The following is a 20,421-nucleotide window of genomic DNA, read 5'->3' as shown; positions in this document are numbered from 1 at the left end:
CTCGCTTCATTGTGTGCAGCCCCCTCTGCTCTGACCTCCACAGGTCAGTCTTCTGTTTGTTTGCTATCCCTCTGATTTGGTTGTTTTGTAAATTTGAACTTGATTGAATTTGCACCATAGAAATATCAGCCAAAGAAAGACATGAAATAGCTTCACATTATGCAGACAGTGTATTTTTTTAGCATACTTCCTCCAAAGAAAGCCTCTGAATGTCCTTTTTTTGGGAAACAGAGGAAGTTTGTTTAGGGTAGTGTGGTTGTGGTTGTAGTCCACTCCTGTTTTATTTAAAATAAAATAAATCAAACACATTCAAAGGGATGAAATAAAAATAGCAAAGATAGAAACTGCATCTTCTGTCTCTGTGTCTTGCTCACTTGCAAGCTAGTTGCTTGGAAATTAAAAACACAGCACAGAATTGGAACTCTCTGGAAATGTGGAAAACAACGAGAGACGGTTTAAACAGTGCTTCACTCTGTAGCTACAAGCAATGGGTGCCAGGAAAAAGGAAGACCGTTTTTTCTGACAATAGCTAGTTCTGAAGCACTTGGTATGTTTAATAGTTTTCAGCTAACTCAGGCAAAGGAGGCTAATGTTTGAGGATACCTATATGTAAAAATGAAACATAGAAGAGAGAGGTGTGTTTAAACAGAGTATAAAAAGAAGGTGAAACCACAGAAGTTTGGTTCATGATCAGTGAATCATGCACTTTTGGGAAGCTGAGTCCCTGATTAGAGGCTATTTCCTAACTGCCATTAGACCTGTGACTGGACAGCAGGGAAATAAGAGAAGTTCAAAGGCATGTATGGCAGGGAGCAGGGGGGAAGCTGCTTCTCCCAATCCTCCCTTCTGTTCTCTGTTAAGCCATTGGCTGGATAAAGGGGGCAGCTGATTTGCAGTTGTGTGCCCTCCCCCGCTTATTTGAGCTAAGTCTGGGCTTTGCAAAAGCCTTTGACTGTCCAGTGAGTGCTGCCTACGGCACAGAATAGTCTAATTTCCTGAGGGCTGTAATACTTTCATCTAATTTTGCTTGGTAGGGTTTAGGGTGTGGGTGCTGGTGGCCTGTGATATACCGGAGGTCAGACTGCATGATTTGGTGGTCCCTTCTGGTCTTAAACTGTATGACTATGACAAAGAAGCTAGACACAGAAGGATCCAGGTGTCATCTAGACCCAGAAGATGCAGTACCCGGAGGGAAGGTAGGAGCTCTGGCACCCCCCACTCTGCTTGTGGAAAGGTGCACACCAGTAGAAAGATCTCTGTCCTGCCATAGGGGTCGCACCCTGGTTCCCAGCTTGGAGGCAACCGCTGGAGGTGCAGGAGCCCTGCTCTGTGTGGGCATGGTTGATGTGGCTTGCTTCCAGAGCCACAAAAAGGTCAAACTGGGGGAAGCTATGGGAACGGAGTGAGGTGCTGCTCTCTCTATCTCTGTTCACAGAGACAGCTGGGGCTGCTGGGTGCTTTGTCAGCAAATCATGGGCCTAGGAGCGCCACCCTGTGGGGAGAGAAATTCTCAGGTTCTGCAGGACTTTGGAACAGATGGGGACCAGTGGCTAAACAATGATGCTGGAGGAGAGACACCCCCTGCCATCCCAGATTGAGGAGCAGACTAAAACCTCTTCTTGTGCTTAAAGTGGTCTGAAAAAAAGTGGGGATTCTAACCTAACCCTGTCCAAAGTAAATTTTCATGCATTTGCTACACACAATTCACACTACCTTTTATACATGTATTGCATAAACAGATTCAATTTGTAGTCCATGAAGTTTATACGTATTGCTTTGAAATGAGGCCATAGGACTCGTACAACTTATTAAAATGAAATGCATCCTGTGAGTTTGGATGCTAGGGGCCTGAGGAATGCAGTAAGATTCAGTGGTGTTGGGGGTCTTGCAACAGATAGGTGACTGTGGGATGCAGTGAGATTCACTGGGGATCTCTTGGATTTGGGGTTTCTCTCTGGTGATATGGGGGTGCAGAGGGGGGTTTCTCTGGGTATGGAGGTGCTATGACAGTGGGGATGAGGGATCTCTGAGTTCCAGGAGCCCATGCCCTCGCTGGAACACTGGCTCTGCCCTTCATTCCCCACTGCTCAGTGCCCTAGCCTTCCCTGCCAGCCTGGCTGTGATCATGTCCTTACAAGGTGCTGGGCAGCCAGCATGTGTATGTGGGGCAGGGGCAAGGGATGGCAGTGCCCCTGTGGCCTGGCTTCTATGCTATGCTAGGCCTCCTCCAAAGCTGTACATCTGCTGCTCCTTGGGCCCCATTCGGCTCCCCCATGGACACAGGCCCCCTGTGCGTGTGATGGATGGGCCAATGAGAGAGTGGAGCAAAGTCTAGGGGAGCGGTAGGAGGTAGCAGCAGGTGCCCTGGGAGCTGTTAGAAGCTTTTTCCCCTCAGAGACTCCCCCTGAATCTTTACATTATTTTCTCCAGGTCTGCGACCCACCCCTGTAACCCTCCCTTTAAGCATTGTTTACCCTAATCTCTTATCTTCCTCCCCCAGTCCCCATCCTTCCCACCTATCTTCCTCCCTTCGCTGGTCACGGCTGGTTGTAAAGTGTCTGTTGTTATTTCCCCTTACCTTACACTACCTGTTTGGAGTGCTGGTTTGAGACAAGAGTTTACCCAATGGCTGTGTCTCTCTATGGGTTTCACTGTAACAATTTTTACGGGGTCTATTCAAAATGTTTGTTGAAAGGGTCGCAAACAGAGCTGGCATTAGACTCGCTGTGGCCCAGGGCACAGACTAAGGAAGATGACCCATGGAAGATGAGTGCGGGGGTCTCTGGGGGCAGAGCCAGCACTGGATGTGGAGCTGTTGACACTGACCCATCAGCCCACTGAGGTGAGTCGGGGGTGGAGGTGGAGCTCCCTCCCAGAGTCCTGGGCCTGAAGCTGAAGCCGGAGCCCTGCTGCCTGAGGCTGAAACATATAACTTAGCTTTGTGAGGCCCCCTGTGGCGTGGGACCCAGGCAATTGCCTTGCTTGCCACCCCCCCAATGCTGGCCCTGAGTATTCATAATTTACTTCATGATATTTAAGGTTGGGAGTTGCAATTTTTTCAGGTCTTAATGGCGGGGAGGGAGAGAAGGGGTGGGGTGTCACAATATTTTTTAAATCCAAAGGGGGTCACCAGCACAAAGGTTGGGAAACACTGCCTTATATCATGAGATAGGCAATAGACAAAACCTGCGATCTAGAGACCTAAATTATTTACCCTCTGGCTTAGAGGACATGGGCAGCTCCCTTGGTCACAGAAGGAATGATTCTGAAGGACAGCAGATTACTTCTGCTCCTCCTGGGATCCCCATGCCAGATCTTTCTCAGCCTGGCTACTCTGAGGAGGAGATAACATAGGATCATAGAAGAATCATAGAAGATTAGTGTTGGAAGGGACCTCAGGAGGCCATCTAGTCCACCCTCTGCTTAAAACAATGAGGAGCTGAGGTCCCAGCTTTCTAGTCAGGAGTGGCATTCCCCAGTCGGATTAAAGATCTGGTTTTGACCACACATCATTTTTACACCAGTGTAACTCCACTAATTTCAATAGTTATTTCTGTTTCTCATCAACGTGAGAGAACAATCAGGCTTTGAACCTTTTAAAAAATGAAACAAAAATACAAGCACAATCATCTTGTATTGGTTTGCTGCCTGTAGGGGAAGACTATTGCACTCTTGTAATTTTTGTGAACTGACACTAGAGAGAGCTGGCTATCTAGGGAAAGGAGGTTTTCTTTGTATTCTCACTCCTTCTGTCTACCACGGTTCCTGCTGGCTGAAGGCTGCTGTTTTCAGTGAGGTCTGGAGAGCATAGGATGGAGAACAGCTGGATCTAGACTGGCTCAGTGGCAAGGACAGATCTGGAAGTTTACAGTTACAGAGAGGGGAGGTGTAGGAGAACTCTGAAAATGTTATTAATTCATGGAAAAATCTTCATTTCACAATCTGTGTTTAGCTACAGCGCAATGGTTTTTTTGTTCTTGTCTCACTGTTCCCTTCCCATTCCACAGATACATATATTCTAAAAATCTCCAGAATAGATTAATGGCTGTTATTTTTGTCTAATTGTTTCTTTGGGTTAACACATCAGATGAGTGGAAGTTCGGGTCTTTGGCCCCCAAACTTTGCAGTCAGCAAGCTTTTAGGGACTTAGTTTTCTGGCTTGAGCAGTCCATAAACTACTAGCTAAACTATTTATTGTCATTACTGCTTACATGATGATTTGTTTTTCTTTCCACTCTGGAACACTGTGATTGGGTGTGTACTCCATGCAGGCCCTGAAAGAGTCAATGTGGGCCTGAGAGGCTAGTTAACATATCTGACAGCACCTGAGAGAGACAGCCTAGCTTAATTGCTAATGAAGCTAGTGGGGGAAGGGTTGGGTGGTGATTGTACACTCAGAAGGAGTGTAGCAGAGAGAGACTGAAACAAAACAGAGAAAATGAGAATTATAATTAACGCTGCTGAAAAGTACCTACAGGCTAGCAACCTTTCAGTGGAATGATTTGATATTTTCCTAAGTGAAGGAAGGTTAAAAGAATGATGGTGACTATTTTCAGTTGGAATGTCCTTAGCGTAATAGCACATGGGCAGGAATTAAGGAAAGATATTACTGATATGAAAATGAAGCCTGACGTAATATACACACAAGACACTTGGCTAATAGAAAAGCTACACTTTAAAATCCAGGGATATGGTATATATAGACCTCAGAGAAACTGAAAAGGGTGGGGTGTCTGCACTGTTATGTTAAATCCTTGGAAAGTACTTGTATTCAGAGAGAAATCAGCATGGAACACACAGAAATGCAAAGCCATGAAAAGTCTTTATTGAACTACATTAAAACCAGCCAGGACTGGCTGAGCTATCCCCTAATAGTCTAACTCTATTGCTCTGGCACAGGCTAAGATCTGTTGCTACAACAACCGAGGCAATATGGCAAGACACAAAATACACAACATATTGCTCCCCTCTTAATGAAAACACCCATTTAACAGAATAATCAATAAACTAGGAAATGAGGATAGACTGTTTCAGTTCCCAGCTAAGCCCCGGGGATTATTCTGCCCCGTAATGTGGGTTTGTCCTAGCTAAAGATCCATCCATTGAGGAGGCCTTCTCTCTCTAGGTGGATTACGGAGGACTTCTGGTGTTCTTACACCGGAAGGTGTTATCAGTGGGGGTCTAACGATGGGCTCAGGACTCGTAGCTCGAACAGGTGAGGGTGTTGTATCTGCTCAAACAGGGGAGGAGGGTGTATCGGCTGCAGAGATAGATAGCGAAGGGGAGTCAGGAATGGGTGACTCTTGACTTGATGATATCTCACCTTTATGGTGAGGTCAGGCAGTTCAACTGGAGATGTGTCCTTGGGATATGTATGACCTGGCAACAACTGATCTACCTGCCGCCGCCAGGTGAGATCATCTGCAGTCTGGACAGTGCAGGAAACAGGCCCTGTCTGGGTGATGACTGTAGCAATGACCCATTTAGCTCCAGAAGCACAGATACAAGCTAGGACAGGCTGTCCAGGACTAACGGTTTGGTCTTTTGTTCTGTGTGCACGTCTGATGACTTGGTCTTGCTGTTGACATTGCACAACTTGTCGTGCTTTGGCGGGTTTCAGCAGAAAAAAGCAAGTGTGCAGCTGTTGTCCCATCATTAGAAAGGCTGGGGACACTTTGGTCGTAGTGTGAGGTGTGTTTCGGTAGGATAGTCAAAAGGTGTCCAGATGCTTTTGAATGGACGAATGTCTCCTTGCAGATCTTAAAGCTTGTTTCATGGTCTGCACAAGCCTTTCAGCTGATCCATTGGTGGATGGATGACACGGTGCTGAAAATTTTCAAACTCCCGAGAGACGAACTGCAGTCCGTTGTCACTCACAAGTTGTTCTGGCAGACCGAAACAACTAAAGATTTTACGCAGTTTCTGGATAGTACTTTCAGCAGTCGTGTACGGCATTACAGAGACTTCTGGCCATTCAGAGTGGGCATCTACAACGAGGAACATGCTTCCTTCAAATGGGCCAGCAAAATCAATGTTAATACGCTGCCACGGGTATTCAGGCCACTTCCAGACCTTGTTCTGGCCAAGAAGTTCATGTAGTGGTTTTAGTAGTCTTGCTAACTGTGGAATAAACTTTTCATAATAGTTCAATAGCCTTAAAAAAGAGTGAAGTTGGCTTACATTTTGAGGAGGTGGAGCTTCCACAATAGCCTTGACTTTTGCAGGAGCCTTACGAAGGCCAGTATCATCTATGATATGTCCCAAATATTCAACAGAGGGCTGGAAGAATTCACATTTGTCATTATGGATTCATAGGCCATACGCTTCCAGTCTTTGTAGGGCTGCCTCCAAGTTCTTAAGGTGGTGCTCCTCATTTTTGCCAGTGACCAGGATGTCATCAAGATAAAGCAGACATTATTTTGAAGGGCAAGCAACAGTATTGGTACAGCCCTTTATATGTCACGATGGTCAACAGGTCTTGAGACTTCTCATTGACGTGCACCTGTGAATATGCCTGAGAGTTCAATCTTGCTGAACTTTTCTCCACCAGCCAAGCCAGCAAAGAGGTAATCAATGCAGGGAAGAGGGTATTGCTCTGCACACAGCAGCGGGTTAACAGTGACCTTAAAATCCCCACAAATCTGAATGGAGCAATCTTTCTTCAATATTGGAATGTTTGGGTTTGCCCATTGGCTGTGGGTAACTGGTACTAGGACTCCATTTTTGACCAGTTGCTCCAGGTCCGTGTCAACTTTTGGCCTGATGGGATATGTTGCAGTTCTGGCTTTTAGACATTTTGGTTGGCTGTCAGGCTTAATATTCAGTTTCACAGTGAACCCCTTCATACTTCCCAGGTCCTCTCCAAAAATAGCAGCATGTTTTCTTTAATACAGCTGTCAGACCTGTTTCTTCTTTAGCCATCCTGTGCACTTCTGTCCAGTTCAGTTGGATCTTCCTAAGCCATGACCTTTCTATTAAGGCTGAGTAATTGCCTTCTATCACAAACAGTGGCAATTTAGTAGTCTGTTCATTGAGCTCTACCTTAACATCAGTAGTGCCCAACGTGGGTACAGCTTCTCCAGTGTACGTCTTCAGAACAATTTTGTTGACTTAAGTGAGAGATGCTTTAGCTTTTCCTTATACACAGTGTCTGAGACCAGCGAAACTGCTGTGCCGGTGTCCAGTTCTGTGCATACAGGTTTACCTTCCAACGGTGGGGTTACCCAGTATTCATGTGAGCCAACTGCCATGCACAAGACATGGAGTGGCACTTCTTCTGATTGGGTGCCACTTTGATCATCCTGAGTCTGCTCTACTGTGTGCAGATTTTTCTTTTTGGTCCCCCAGACAGCAGGCTTCTTTTTCTCTGGTTTGCCTGTTCTGTTTGACTCTTCTTTCTTTTGTTTGCAGGCACGCTCAATGTGTCCCTTTTTGCCACCTTGCCAACACACTAGGTCTTTACACCAGCATTCCGATGCATGGTGACCCGGCTTTCCACAGCGGTGACATTCCTGGCTCCCCACTGTCTTGTGGGTAGTTCTTGTGACACCATATGCACTGTGGTCGATGCACTGAGCTGTTGGGCTTCCTTCTCGGCCAGCTCCACAGAGATAGTAATTTCAATGGCCTTCTGCCAGGTGAGCTGGGCCTCTGTCAATAGGCGCTTCTGTATTGCTTCATTGTGCAGACCACACACTAAGCTATCACACAGGGTGTCATTTAACACATCATTAAATTCACAGTGCTCAGCAAACTTCTTCAGAGCTGCTACAAATTGCACAATTGTTTCACCTTCTTCTTGATTCCTTTTGTGGAACCTAAATCTCTCTACAATTACCAGCGGTTTTGGAGGAAAATGTGCCTTCAGGATTTTCACAATGTCACTGTAAGATTTTGTCTCTGGCTTACCGGGGTGCACTAAGCTGCACAACAAAATATATGTTTTAGCTCCTACAACACTTAAGGAAATGGGTGCCTTCTTTGCATCTGGAATTTCATTTGCAATAACAAAAAGCTGAAAACGCTCAGTATAGGAGTTCCATTCCTCTAAAGTCTCATCAAATGGTCCTAGGGGCCCTGTAGGTGTAGCCATTGCTGCCCCCCCCCCCTTTTTTTTGTTTTTCTTTTCTTTCTCTTGTCTTTTAGTGTTATTTATTCATGTGTGTTGGGGTTGTTCACACACTATTGCTGGTGATTTCCATTCACTAGCACTGCTTTTGTTTCTTCCCCGTTCTCAGTCTGTCTGTTTCACTTCGATCAGAACAAAGCAGAGCCTGTTTTAGTTTCAGTTTGAACCATCGGTGTAAACAGCCCAGCCCACAAAACAGCAAAAAGGGTTTTTTTCTTATATTGCCTGTTACTTTTTTGCCGGTGCAGCACAGGTCGATCCCATCCCATCGCCACTTTTGTTATGTTAAATCCTTGGAAAGTACTTGTATGCTGAGAGAAATCTGCACGGAAAACAGAGAGATGCAAACCCATGAAAAGTCTTTATTGAACTACACTAAAACCAGCCAGGACTGGCTGAGCTATCCCCTAATAGCCTAACTCTATTGCTATGGCAACGAGTTTAGCTCTGTTGCTACAGCAACCTATTGCCAATAAGGCAAGACACAAAATACACAACATGCACCTTCAAGTAGAACCTGAACTACCTTGAAGCAGAGGCTAAATATCGAGTATAATGATACTGAAATACTGGTACAAAGCAATTCTGCATCTCTAAGACTTAATTATGTCTATAACCCATGCAGGAAACTAGAGGCTATGGAACTGAAAGACTTAATTCCATATATCACATGCCTGTTCATGATTTCTGGTGATCTGAATAGTCACCACAAAGTGATTGTTGGGAAGAAAGAAAAATGATAATAATGGAAAATATTTAGAGCAGTTCTTTGAAGAGAATAATTTAGTAATATTAAATGATGGAGCACCTACCAGATTCAATGATGGAAGCTTCTCTAGCTTCTAGCCCCATAGCAAGTAAATGCAGCTAGGAAATACAGAAAGGAGGAAATGGGTAGTGACCACTTCCCTACATTAATTACGTATCAAGAGAAAGGAACTACCAGAGATGAGGATAATATCCATAGGCATAGTTTGACTTCAATATTTCAGGGGGCGGTGCCAGACAGGCCACAGGGCCGTGTGTGTGTGTGTGGGGGGGGGGGTGGGGTGGGGGGGGGGAGGGAAGGGGAAAAATTCCACACCTGCCTGAGGCTTGAAGTTTGCGGGGGTAATGCCCTCTCTGCTCCTCCAAACTACACCTATGATAATATCCCTACTTGGAATCTAAAAAGAGCGAACTCTTTAGAAACAAAAGTGAGCAATATGTGAATGAAGTTATTGAGGAATTTTGTTGTAATGTTACTAAGGGAATCATAAAGACAGACAGCCTAGCTAATCTTAGGGTACCAACACTGCTTAACAATAGGAAGGGTGTTCCATGGTGGAACAAGCAATGTGCAGTTGTAATTAGGAAAGGAATAAGGCACATAAGATTGCAAAAAATTCCTTGAATAGCAAGGACTTAATGAAATGTAAAGAAAGTAAGGCAGTTGCACAAAGGGCTATAAAAAGGAAAAAAGAGAAAGCTGGAAAATATATTGCAGGAAAGTAAATCAAGATACCAATACAGTAGAGGTATGTAAACAACTTAGGAAAATGTATGGAACAAAAGCCACATAATAGCAAGCCTTGTAGTTTCAGGGCATGGAGTAATGAGCTCCAACAAAGAAAAAGCAGAAATTCTGTCCACTATGTTTCAAAAGTTCAGCAATGACAAGGATCAGAGGATTGAAGTTAGGGAGGGGAAAAGAACATTCATTAAGGATAATTATAAGATGATGAGGAGGTGGGTGGAGGATATGGATATTATTTTAAATGAAAACTGTAGTATGAGAGAACTCCAGAAAGTGATAAGGAATAAATGCGCCATAGCAGGCAAGAACAGAATAAGCTTTGAAATGCTTAAACCCCTGCATGAAGGAAGCACGAGGGTGATACTAAAATTCTATAAGAACATATGGCTAAAAGGTGAAATATCCAAGGACTGGAAACGTGCTGCAATTATTGTCCCAGTGAAGCAATCGGGTAAGTTGTGCTAAATTCCTGAGGCATGCAGACCAATTGCCCTAACAGTATGTTTAGGTAAAACCATGGAGAGAATGGTAACAGAGAGATAAGTAGCTCACCTAGAAAGAAATAGGTTCATAGATGGTATACAAAGTGAGTTCAGAAGATATAGGAATGTGATTGACCACTTTGTAAAGATAGAGACAGATGCACAAAAAAGCACGAAAATCAAAGAATGCGTGATACATAGACATGGAAAAAGCCTATGATGTGTTATGGAGCGAGGAACGTCTCATAAAGTGGCCTCCATGTGCATTATAGGAAAAATGTACAGATCGATAAGGGATTTCTGGAGCAAAAGAACTATACACCTCCAGATAGGGAAAGCTTTTTCCAACATATATTCAATTGTAAAAAGAACTCCACAGGAGAGTGTCATTAAGCCAACCCTTTTAAACATCATGATAAGTGACCTCGTTAAGGAGATGAGTATAAGAATGGGGATCCCATTATTTTCGGACAGCTGTGTGCCATATGGATCAAAAGGATAAACCATAGAAGTGCTATCAAAAGAATCAATGATGCACTTAAGAATAGTGCATAAAAAGGAAACAGATGAGAGCTTCAGTTCTCCATAGACAAAATGAAGGGAAAGATCTTCACAAAAAAGGAAAACCCAGAAAGATGTAAAGTTGTAGCTATATGACCAACAGATAAATATAATGAAAAATTACACATTCTTAGGTGTGATATTGATAACAAGCTCCCTTGGAAGGACCACAATGAAAATAATAAAAATAAGTGCAAAGTCAGAATTAATTTACTTAAAAGTATGTGTGGAATATTCTGGGGATTGGATGAGAAAATGGTGGCAATGCAAGAAAGCTAGTCCAATTATTGTGGATACCAGAGCTTTGGGTTAGCAGCAAACACAAACCTGAGAAAACTAGACTATATCCAAGCACAGGCAATGTATATCGATGTGGTGCATGTATTAGCACGTCCCTGTATCTGTATGTACTACAGCTAGCAGCCGATGGAGTGCCTGTCATTCTTACAATGAAGCTTTTAGACTTAACCTCGTGGGCCGAAGTACTAAGTAACAGTGAAGATGACACCACAAAGTTAATATATAATGATTGTTGGGACTTAAGTGGAGGTTGGGTAAGACCAAAAAAAATCAAAATTCTCCATGGAAGTAGAGTACAGAAGTGAATAAAGGATATTGATGGAAATAGGAGATTGAAAAATCTATAGCTAGAGGAAAATACTCTGGAAAATCATCCTCCTGAGACAAACCTGGAATTATTTACTAAAATAATTAAAAGGAGAAGAATGATAACTATATAATATTACAGATCAATATATTGGTGATAAGTGGGGACACTACTGCCAAATGCATACAGATGGCTCCGAAAAAGGAACGGAGAGGAAGAGTGGTAACAGCTTTCTACATGCCCTCACTCGGACTCAAGAAAGACACAATGCTAACTAACTTTGTAGCTGTCTTTACAGCTGAACTAACAGGGATTAGTCTAGCATGAAACTGGGATTTAGATGTGTGGCTAGCTGCCATGGCCATTCTGTCTGATTCCCTATCCTGTCTGCAGGCAATTTACAGTGGTAAGTCTGACGGTAGAAATACTATTCTTAATGAAATGTTATTGCTAACAGCCAAACTGGCACAACTGGATATAACCATGGTAACAGCTGAGGGAGCAGCCCTGAGCTGCCTGAGCAGAAATCTGAGTAGAGGCAGGGCCTGGGTTCCCCTGTCAACAACCATGAAAAGTGGGATGAAACCACCTGAGGTAAGGGATGTAAGGACCATGGAGCCAAGAGACAGACATAAGACCTGCTGTCAGGTAATTGGACTGTATCATTCTGGAAGGTACCTAGAAGGGTGGACTATAGCATGACTGGCCAGAGAGCCAAGTTGCAGGAAGAGAAATCACCATAATAATGGAGCGACCGTTGGCAGGGGGTTCTCGGTGGTGGCAGATGACAGAACAAGGAGCAACGGTCTCAAGTTGCAGTTGGGGAGGTCTAGGTTGGACATTAAGAAAAAGTTTTTCACTAGGAGGGTGGTGAAGCACTGGAATGGGTTACCTAGGGAGGTGGTGGAATCTCTATCCTTAGAGGTTTTTAAGCTGCGGCTTGACAAAGCCCTGGTTGGGATGATATAGCTGAGGTTAGTCCTGCTTTGAGCAGCAGGTTGGACTAGATACCTCCTGAGGTCCCTTCCAACTCTAATATTCTATGATTCTATGATACTCCTCTGGATCAAGAGGAGTCAGCTGAGGTAGTTTGGGCACATGATAAGGATGCTCCTGATAGGTTTCCTTTGGAAGGGTTCCATTGAGAGGAGGCCCTGAGGCTGACCTAGGACACGCTGGCGGGATTATATCTTCTGCTGGCCTAGGAACGCTTGGGAATCCCACAGGAGGAGCTGGAACCTGTTTCAGAAGAAAGGGAGGACTGGTCTTCCCTGGTCTCCATGCTGCTGCCGCGACCCTTACCAGGAAAAGTGGCACAAAGAAGAAGAAGAAGAAAAGTGGGAACAGAAGAAAAAATGACAGTGAGAATAATTCTAAAAAATCAGCTCAGGGCAGAGACCAAGCATGGAATATTTCAACCTAAAAGGTTAAACTTCTGAAAAATTATGAGCAACTGAGGATAGGAAGGTGGTGAAAGTTATAATGGAAACGGTATTGGGTATAGAAGGTTCATCTAAAACTTCTGTAATATCCAAATAATGTAGTCTTAATTAAATCAGAAAGTTATAACTCCAGTTTACAGGAGCAACCACCCCCAAATAGTTTGTTCTGCAGGCAGCATGCCTAGTGGATAGGACACTGGACTGGGTCTAAGGAGACCTGGTACTGTTATTCCCAGCTCTGCCACTGGCCTGCTGGGTGACCTTGGATAAGTCACTTCTCCTTTCTGTGCCTCAATTCCCCACCTGTAAAATGGGGATAACAACACTGACTTTCTTTGTAAAGCACTTTGAAATGAACACAGAACTATATCAAAGCCATGTATTGTTATTGTGTAGGATGAGACCTAATTATCAAACTAAATTGGAAGAAAATCAGTTTAGAAATTTTAAAGCTATGAAAGACTGAATTAATCATGCCCCCAGCAAATATGTCTCAAGTCACAACGGGCACAAATTCTCTACTAATGAGGTGTGATGATTTATATTCAAATGTTCCAAACTTAATTTACAACCACAAGCTTTGAAAACACAACACACACACACCAAAACGGAGTGGGGAATAACTGTCACCAGCTGCTGGTTAAAGCTATGTCATCAGTTTGAAAAGAAGTGTGGGCTGGTTCCTCTCTCTCTCTCTCTCTGACTCACTCCATCACTGTATACTGCTAAAAAAAATCATATTGGAGAACTTGGGGGGTCATAATAATCATACAAATCTAGGAATGGAGGAGACCTCGAGAGGTTATCTAGTCCATTCCCTAGTGCTGAGACAGGATTAAATGTACCTAGAACATCTGTTCTTAAAAATCTCTCCTGACTGTGATTCCACAACCTTCCTTGATAACCTGTTCCAGTGCCCAACTATCCTTCTAGTTAGAAAGCTTTTTCTATGTAAGTATCTGCATGAGTACAATTAAGTATTTAGCATAACTTACCTAGGTGCTGAGCATGATGGGAAATGGTTAGCAGGGCTGGTTTTGGGTTACAAACCACTTTTGTGTTAACTACTGGGGTAATGAAATGTGTCCTTCAATTGTATGAACGGATGTCAGCAAAACTGTGCTTAGTTTGTTATGATAGAATCTGCACCCTAAACTACACAGAGCTCCACAAGGGTGGCAGACAGATGTCCCAGCCTGGAAATGGGGGGAGAGGTGGAGCAGTCTCCTATTGGGATCACACTGGCCCTGGTAAAGGGCTGCCCCAAGGCATGGAGTGATTCTCTCTCTCCCCATGGTTAAAAGATAGAATTAATGACTCATCTTGGAGTCTTTTGTTTCTTGAAAGCAGGGACATTTCCTGTATGTCAGCAGAAGGTTTACCCATGAGCTGAAATCACTAAGAGCTGAACCAGTAGAGGATCTGGGAAACCTTGCCTGACAACTAACAGAGCTGAGTGAGCACCAGGCAACTCTGGTGGGAGGCTGGGACAGTCAGTGCCAGCCTGGTGTGGTCAGTCGTTGGCAGAGAGGCTGGCACAGTTGGTGCCGGTGCGGTCAGCGGAGAGGTTGGCACAGTCGGTGCCAGCCCGGTGCAGTCAGCGGGAGCCAGGTGTGGTTGGTGCCAGTGGTCAGTGGGAAACAGGCGTGGTCGCTGCCAGCGGTCGGGGACTCAGCGAGGCCCAAAGACAGTAGGAGACAGCAGCAGAAGGGGCCTGGTCAAGCCTGTGTCGGATAGAAGCGGCATAGGGGGTGGAGCGACACCCAAGAGGTGGACATTGCAACCATGCCGGTCAGTACAGGGGGAAGAAGGAAGGGAGAGGCAAAGGACACGCCCCGTACTCTGGGAGGGGTTTGGTTCATTGAGTTCATGAACTCTGTTTGCACTGTTTCCCAAACCAGTGCTGTGTTACCTCTCTTTTGCTATTAAAAGGTTTCTTTCTACACTCAGACTCTGTGCTTGCGAGAGGGGAAGTATTGCCCTTTGGGGCGCCCAGGGAATAGTGTGTAATTTCCCAAGTGACTGGGTGGGGGTTCGCGCCAGTTTGGTGTTGTATCATTGAGAGGGACCCCTAGATATAGAACCCGGCCCTTGCTGCTGCCGATGCGGTCTGGCAGAAGGGTTACATCTAATATCCAACCTCAATCTTCTTTGCTGCAAACTAAACTGATTACCTCTTGTCTTTCCTTTAGTGGCTATTGAGAACAATTGATCTCCATCCTCTTTATAATAGCCATTAACATATTTAAAGACTCTTGAGGTCCTCCTCAGCCATCTCTTCTCTAGACTGATCATGCCCTATTATTTCCAACTTTTCTCATAAGTCATGTTTTCTAAATTTTTTATCATTTTAGTTGCTCCCCTTTGGATTCTCCCCATTTTTTTCACATCTTTGTTAAAGCACAGTACCCAAAACTGGACACAATACTCCAGCTAAGTCCTCACCACTGCCTAGTAGAGCGGAAAAATGACTTCCCCTGTCTTACATAGTATGATCCTGTTAGCACATCCTGGAATGACATTTGCTTTTTTGGCAATAGCATCTCTTCATTTACTCGTTCAATTTGTGATCCACTGTAATGCTCAGATCCTTTTCAGCAGTACTACTGCATAGGCAGTTATTCCCCATTTTATATTTGTACATTTCATTTTTCTTCCTAAGAGTAGTACTTTTCACTTGTCTTGATTGAATTTCATCTTGTTGATGTCAGACCATTTCTTCAATTTATCAGGGTCATTTTGAATACTAATGCTGTCCTCCACAGCAAACCCCACCCATTTTGGTGTCAGCCTCAGATTTAGAAGCATATTCTCCACTCCATTAACCAAGTCGTTAATGAAAATAGTGATTAGTACTTGAACAGGATGCTGGCTAGTCCCTGAAAGACCCCCATAGTTATTTCTTCCCAGTTTGACAGTGAACTTCTGATAAGTACTGTAAGTACAGCCTTTCATCCACTTATGCACCCACTATATAGAAATTTCATCTAGACCATATCTCCCTAGTATGCTTATGAGAATGTCGTGTGGGACTGTCAATGTGACCCATCTGTGTCTAGGGTAGCCCCCCGGAAAATGCCAAGGTGAAGGCAGGCTGCAAAAAGAAGAGCAGATTCTCCCAAAGTGGTGGCTAACACAGAAGTTAGTTTCACCAACCAGTCACAATCAGTGCTTTCCCACAGTGATTATCAAGACGCTAAAACAAAAAAATTACACAGCCTCCTTTACTGCATTTCAGTCTTTGGATCCCAGTCAGCAACTAAATCCAGTAAAGAGATACGTTATTTAAAACTCTATTCCCTTTACCAAAATGGTCTCCTGACCTCAAAGGGTCAGCCACATTGTCAGATCAATATAAGAAGCAAATGAGAAGAGAAATGTTAAAAGGTCAAAGTGATCAGATACCTACAAATGACTGTAAAGTCCATATATATCAGATTCTCAGTAGAACTGTGGAGTTTGCAGGCTTGTACAGTCCCGCTGGTGTACATCCAGTACCTGGATGGGTCTCAGTCCTTTGTTTCACAGTTTCAGTTGTAGATGAGTTAATCCAGAGGTAAAAAGGAGGAATGAAGACTAGCTGGGGATGGTGCAGCTGCCTTTTATGTCCCTTCACCATGTGGCTTGGCACAAAGACAGCCACACAGCACATGGCATGGAAAAGTCCCAGAGTCCCCTGTCCCTGGGCATGTTCTTACATGTCCTGGTGACTGGTAAGGTGTAAGCCCTGGGTTCTTTCACTGGATTCATAGTACTTTTGAGTTCCTTTAATGGGCCATTAAGCAGGCTTAGTGCTGCTACCATCCTGTCTGGGGTGTCACGCAGAAACACAGCACAAGTTGAAATACAGATATACCATACATATTTAGAATCTATAATACAAAATTTACACATACATATAAATGTGCTTATCAATCTTAGCAAATTATAATCTTTCCAATGGTGCCAGGCATGGCATATCTCATACAAATTATTGTAATTTTGCAATATTGATATTAACTGATATTATAAATGGTCACCCCTAATCCAGACAGCGTCACAACCTCCACCAGTTATTTCTTCCCAGTCTGGCAGTGAACTACTAATAACTACTTTACATACAACCAGTTATGCACCCTCTATATGGAAATTTCATCTAGACCATATTTCCTAATGTGCTTATGAGAATGTCGTGTGGGATTGTATTGAAAGCCTTACTGAAGTCCAGATATCACATCTACTGCTCCCCCCATCATCCATTAGACTGGTTACGCTGTCAAGAAGGAAATTAGAATAGTTTAGCATGAGTTGTTCTTGATAAATCCACACTGGCTATTACTTATCACCTTATTCTCCTCTCTGTTTTAACAAATTGATTATTTAATAATTTGTACCACTATCTCAGTAGCAAAGTTAGACCAACTGGTGTATAATTCCTTGGGTTCTCCTTTTTCCTCATTTTGAAGATAGGTACTATGCTTGCTGTTTTCCAGTCCTCTGAATTGCAAATTTATGATCTTTAGGTAATGTACCTCATCACTCCAAGCATCAGATGCTTAAAAAAAAATCCATGGAAGGGGAACCGTCCTACTAACTTTTTCATCCCATCTCAAGCACCTTCACACATGTACATCAATTCACAGAGACTGAACACTACTACACTTGGCAATATACTCAGTATATAAAGTATAAGCATTTTCAGCAAACCGAAGTTCATTATAAGTGTCTTTGCCTCATTGCGCTGCTTCTTTCTCTGGTTAGCTGACAGCATTTTTGTTTCAATGGGAAAATAATATCCATAAACAGGGCCCAGATCTATTGATCACAGTAACCAAAAGTCTGATTTTTCTCTGACCTGTGTTGCTTTTTTTCCTGCACCACACACACAGGCTGTTCTAGTAGAGCTGGGCCTGTAGTGCAGCCCCAGGTGGAGAAGTAGGATTAGGATCCAGCCTTTACAGCTTGGGTCTCTCTCTCTCTTGCAGCTCATTAACCAGGAAGCAGAATATCCAGTTATATTCTCAGAAAAGCAGTTAGACCCCCCACCAGCTGTGGCGGAAGAAGTCTGGAGTGAGGGACTCACTAAACACTAGCCACAGTTTCTGTGACAACACATGTTAAACTTCACATCCCTGCTCACACCCTGCTCTTCTCTCTCTTCTTTGCCTTCTCACACAGTGAAAGACTCACTGTGGGTCTGACACCCACAGAGGATGGTGTCACTTGTAGGCGCTACCCCCACTTCCTGTGAGTCCTTTGCACACCAGTTGGAGCCGTTCAGTATGCTAAAGCCAGAGAACTGTTAGCTGATAGCTCGTGTGTCACTGTATCTGGTAGGTGCTTATCAAAAGTGACAGACATGAGGAGCTATGGACAGAGGGCGAGATTCACAAAGGGACATAGGCACTTCACTGCATTTATTTGCCACTGAGATCATCAACCCTCCTCCTCCCCAAGCTGCCATCTGAACCTGTGTAGGGCTCTACATCGCTTCTAGATGCCTATATTTCTGTTGGCATGAGCATAGTCACCTACTCCTGGTTTTGCTGAGCTCCTCAGCACCTAGCTCACACCAAACCCTGGAAGGATTCACAAGCGAGGCATCTCTCACCTGCAGGGCTTGATCCAGCAGGTGTTTTCAGAGCAATCCAACCCACACAAAGGAGGCACTTATCTCGGTTGTCTCAATAGCCCAGTACTTAGCACACTCAACTCTGGCACAAGAAACCTGAGGTCAAATCCCTGCTCTACATCAGGCAGACTGGAAGGTTTGGATTCAGGTGTCCTACATGCTGGGTGAGTGCTCTGGATATAAGGGAGCAAGGGCAGCTCTGTTTTCTTTGGTGTGTGAGAAAGGACTGACCTGGCTGAGATGACTAACTCCAGGAGAGAGTTCATGGCTGTGAAATCCCAAGCAGAATTAGTCACCTAGCACTATTTGTGGGGTGGGTTAGGCTGGCCTTTCCCCACAGCATTTCCTACTGGCTAGCTAAGGCAGCTCCCCACTCCATGCATGCTAGCTTCGCTGACTCCCACATAACTCTCCTCGTGCTTTGTACAAGAGCCTGGACACCTAATTAAGGGCTGTGAATTCCACTGGGTGGCAGGTGCCTAAATGTTTTGCAGCCTCTGAGGCTTTTAGATGCAAATCCCCCAAAACATTTAGGTACCTGGCTGCCACTGAATTCATTGGATCTGGGCTGTCGTCTCTCTCTTAAAGGTACTAGGCTCAGGAACTGGGTGATACAAATAATGGAAAGCTTGATCGTGCTCTATGGCTTTCCTCAGTGAACACTGTGGTTATAGGGAAGAAGTATAATTTTGAGAATCCATGTATTGTAGGAGGCCAATCCAGACTCTTGCTGTGTCCCAGGGACTGTGGCTGGAACTGCAAGGAACAGAGAAGGCTGGAGTAGTGCTTTTTCCCCATGAGCAATGAACCAAGAAATTGACTCCATGACACAAGTAATAATAATAAATACTAATGAATAGTTCCAAAATACAGAACGGAGACAAATGGCATGAACATCATGTCTAACTTCACTTTTGTGTATAAATAACCATATAGCAATACATCTTTCATGTCATGGACTGACCTGAGCTGAAGTGTTTGGATTCTGAGCTTGTTAACACTATGAAAGGAGGCTGCCTGAGCTGTAGATAGGCGTGGGATTTCCCTGGCCTGAATATACCAGGAGCAAGGCATTGTCTGCTATTGTGGCTGGTAGATTAGGGAATCAGACCTGATGACCAAACACTGACTGAGGACAAGGCCAGTGCTGACCACGAAGGGGTGGAAAAGTGTGAGGAGAGTCATAAGGCAGAAGTAATTAAATCTCAAGGGAAATATTTATTGCATGGAAAAATTCGCAGCAGTACAAAACTGTCCTAAACATAACAAGAACCCACCTTTTTACTGTGCAATGCACCAAGCACAATACAAGAGCATAGCAAAGATCATACTCACCTACTATCCTGCGGTAAGTAATTTTTTTTGTTTTCCATTATCTGTCATAACTGTAAGTGCAAAATGAGTAGATTTTGCACCTGGGCTGCTAAATATTCCTGCCAGTGTTGCAAGTCTGCTTTATGAAAGAAGTGTAACAGACAGCGTGAAACAGTCACTTTCTCAAGATATGTGTGAATTTGCTAGCTTGCAAGGCATGTGACAGTCTGACTGTGTAACAACTTAACCAAAACACATGCAAAATTACATAATTTAGTCCATTTCCTATAAAGCAGCTTATTCATCCTCCTTTATGTATATGGCCTTTGGGCTCCAATACACCTTCTGGTCTCCCAAAGATCCCTTCATCTCACACATCATCAAAAATCAGTTATCTGACTTTCTTCCTTTGCCCTCCCCTTTTCTGCAGACAAGGGGTTAGATTCTTTAGCTGGGCAATGACCCTTTTGCACCAACCAGGAGGCACAAAATAGCCTTAATTCAACCATAAATGCCCAGCAGACAATTCCCCTGGCATAGGAAAACTCCCATCTGGTGTATCTGCAGCCAGGCCTTGGGTCTCTACCCCCACATCCTCAACTTTGCCATAACAATCCTACACTGGTGCAGAGTCTGTTAAGGACCTATGACGCTGACGGAACTGAAAGCAGCACTGAGTTCTTTGTGAACTGGGAGCACAACCCTAATGCACTCCCACCTTCTTCTGCACCCAGAAATTTTTAGTTGAAGGAGACATTCA

At 44.1% G+C, this 20,421-nt stretch overlaps 1 long non-coding RNA gene across 1 annotated transcript; it reads right to left on the bottom strand.

The window, feature by feature from the left end:
• Positions 1–18,929: 18,929 nt before the first annotated feature.
• LOC137164747 (uncharacterized) lies at positions 18,930–19,803 on the bottom strand. Its single transcript, XR_010923182.1, has 2 exons — positions 19,683–19,803; positions 18,930–19,103 (listed from the first exon to the last, which is right to left on the bottom strand). It is a non-coding gene; the product is annotated as an uncharacterized lncRNA (long non-coding RNA).
• Positions 19,804–20,421: the final 618 nt, after the last annotated feature.

Source organism: Emydura macquarii, unplaced genomic scaffold, assembly GCF_026122565.2.
Source record: "Emydura macquarii macquarii isolate MOO-44397 ecotype Brisbane River unplaced genomic scaffold, CSIRO-AGI_Emac_v2 contig_2694, whole genome shotgun sequence".
Lineage (NCBI taxonomy): Eukaryota > Metazoa > Chordata > Testudines > Chelidae > Emydura > Emydura macquarii.
This window is presented reverse-complemented; position numbering and strand designations above follow the sequence as displayed.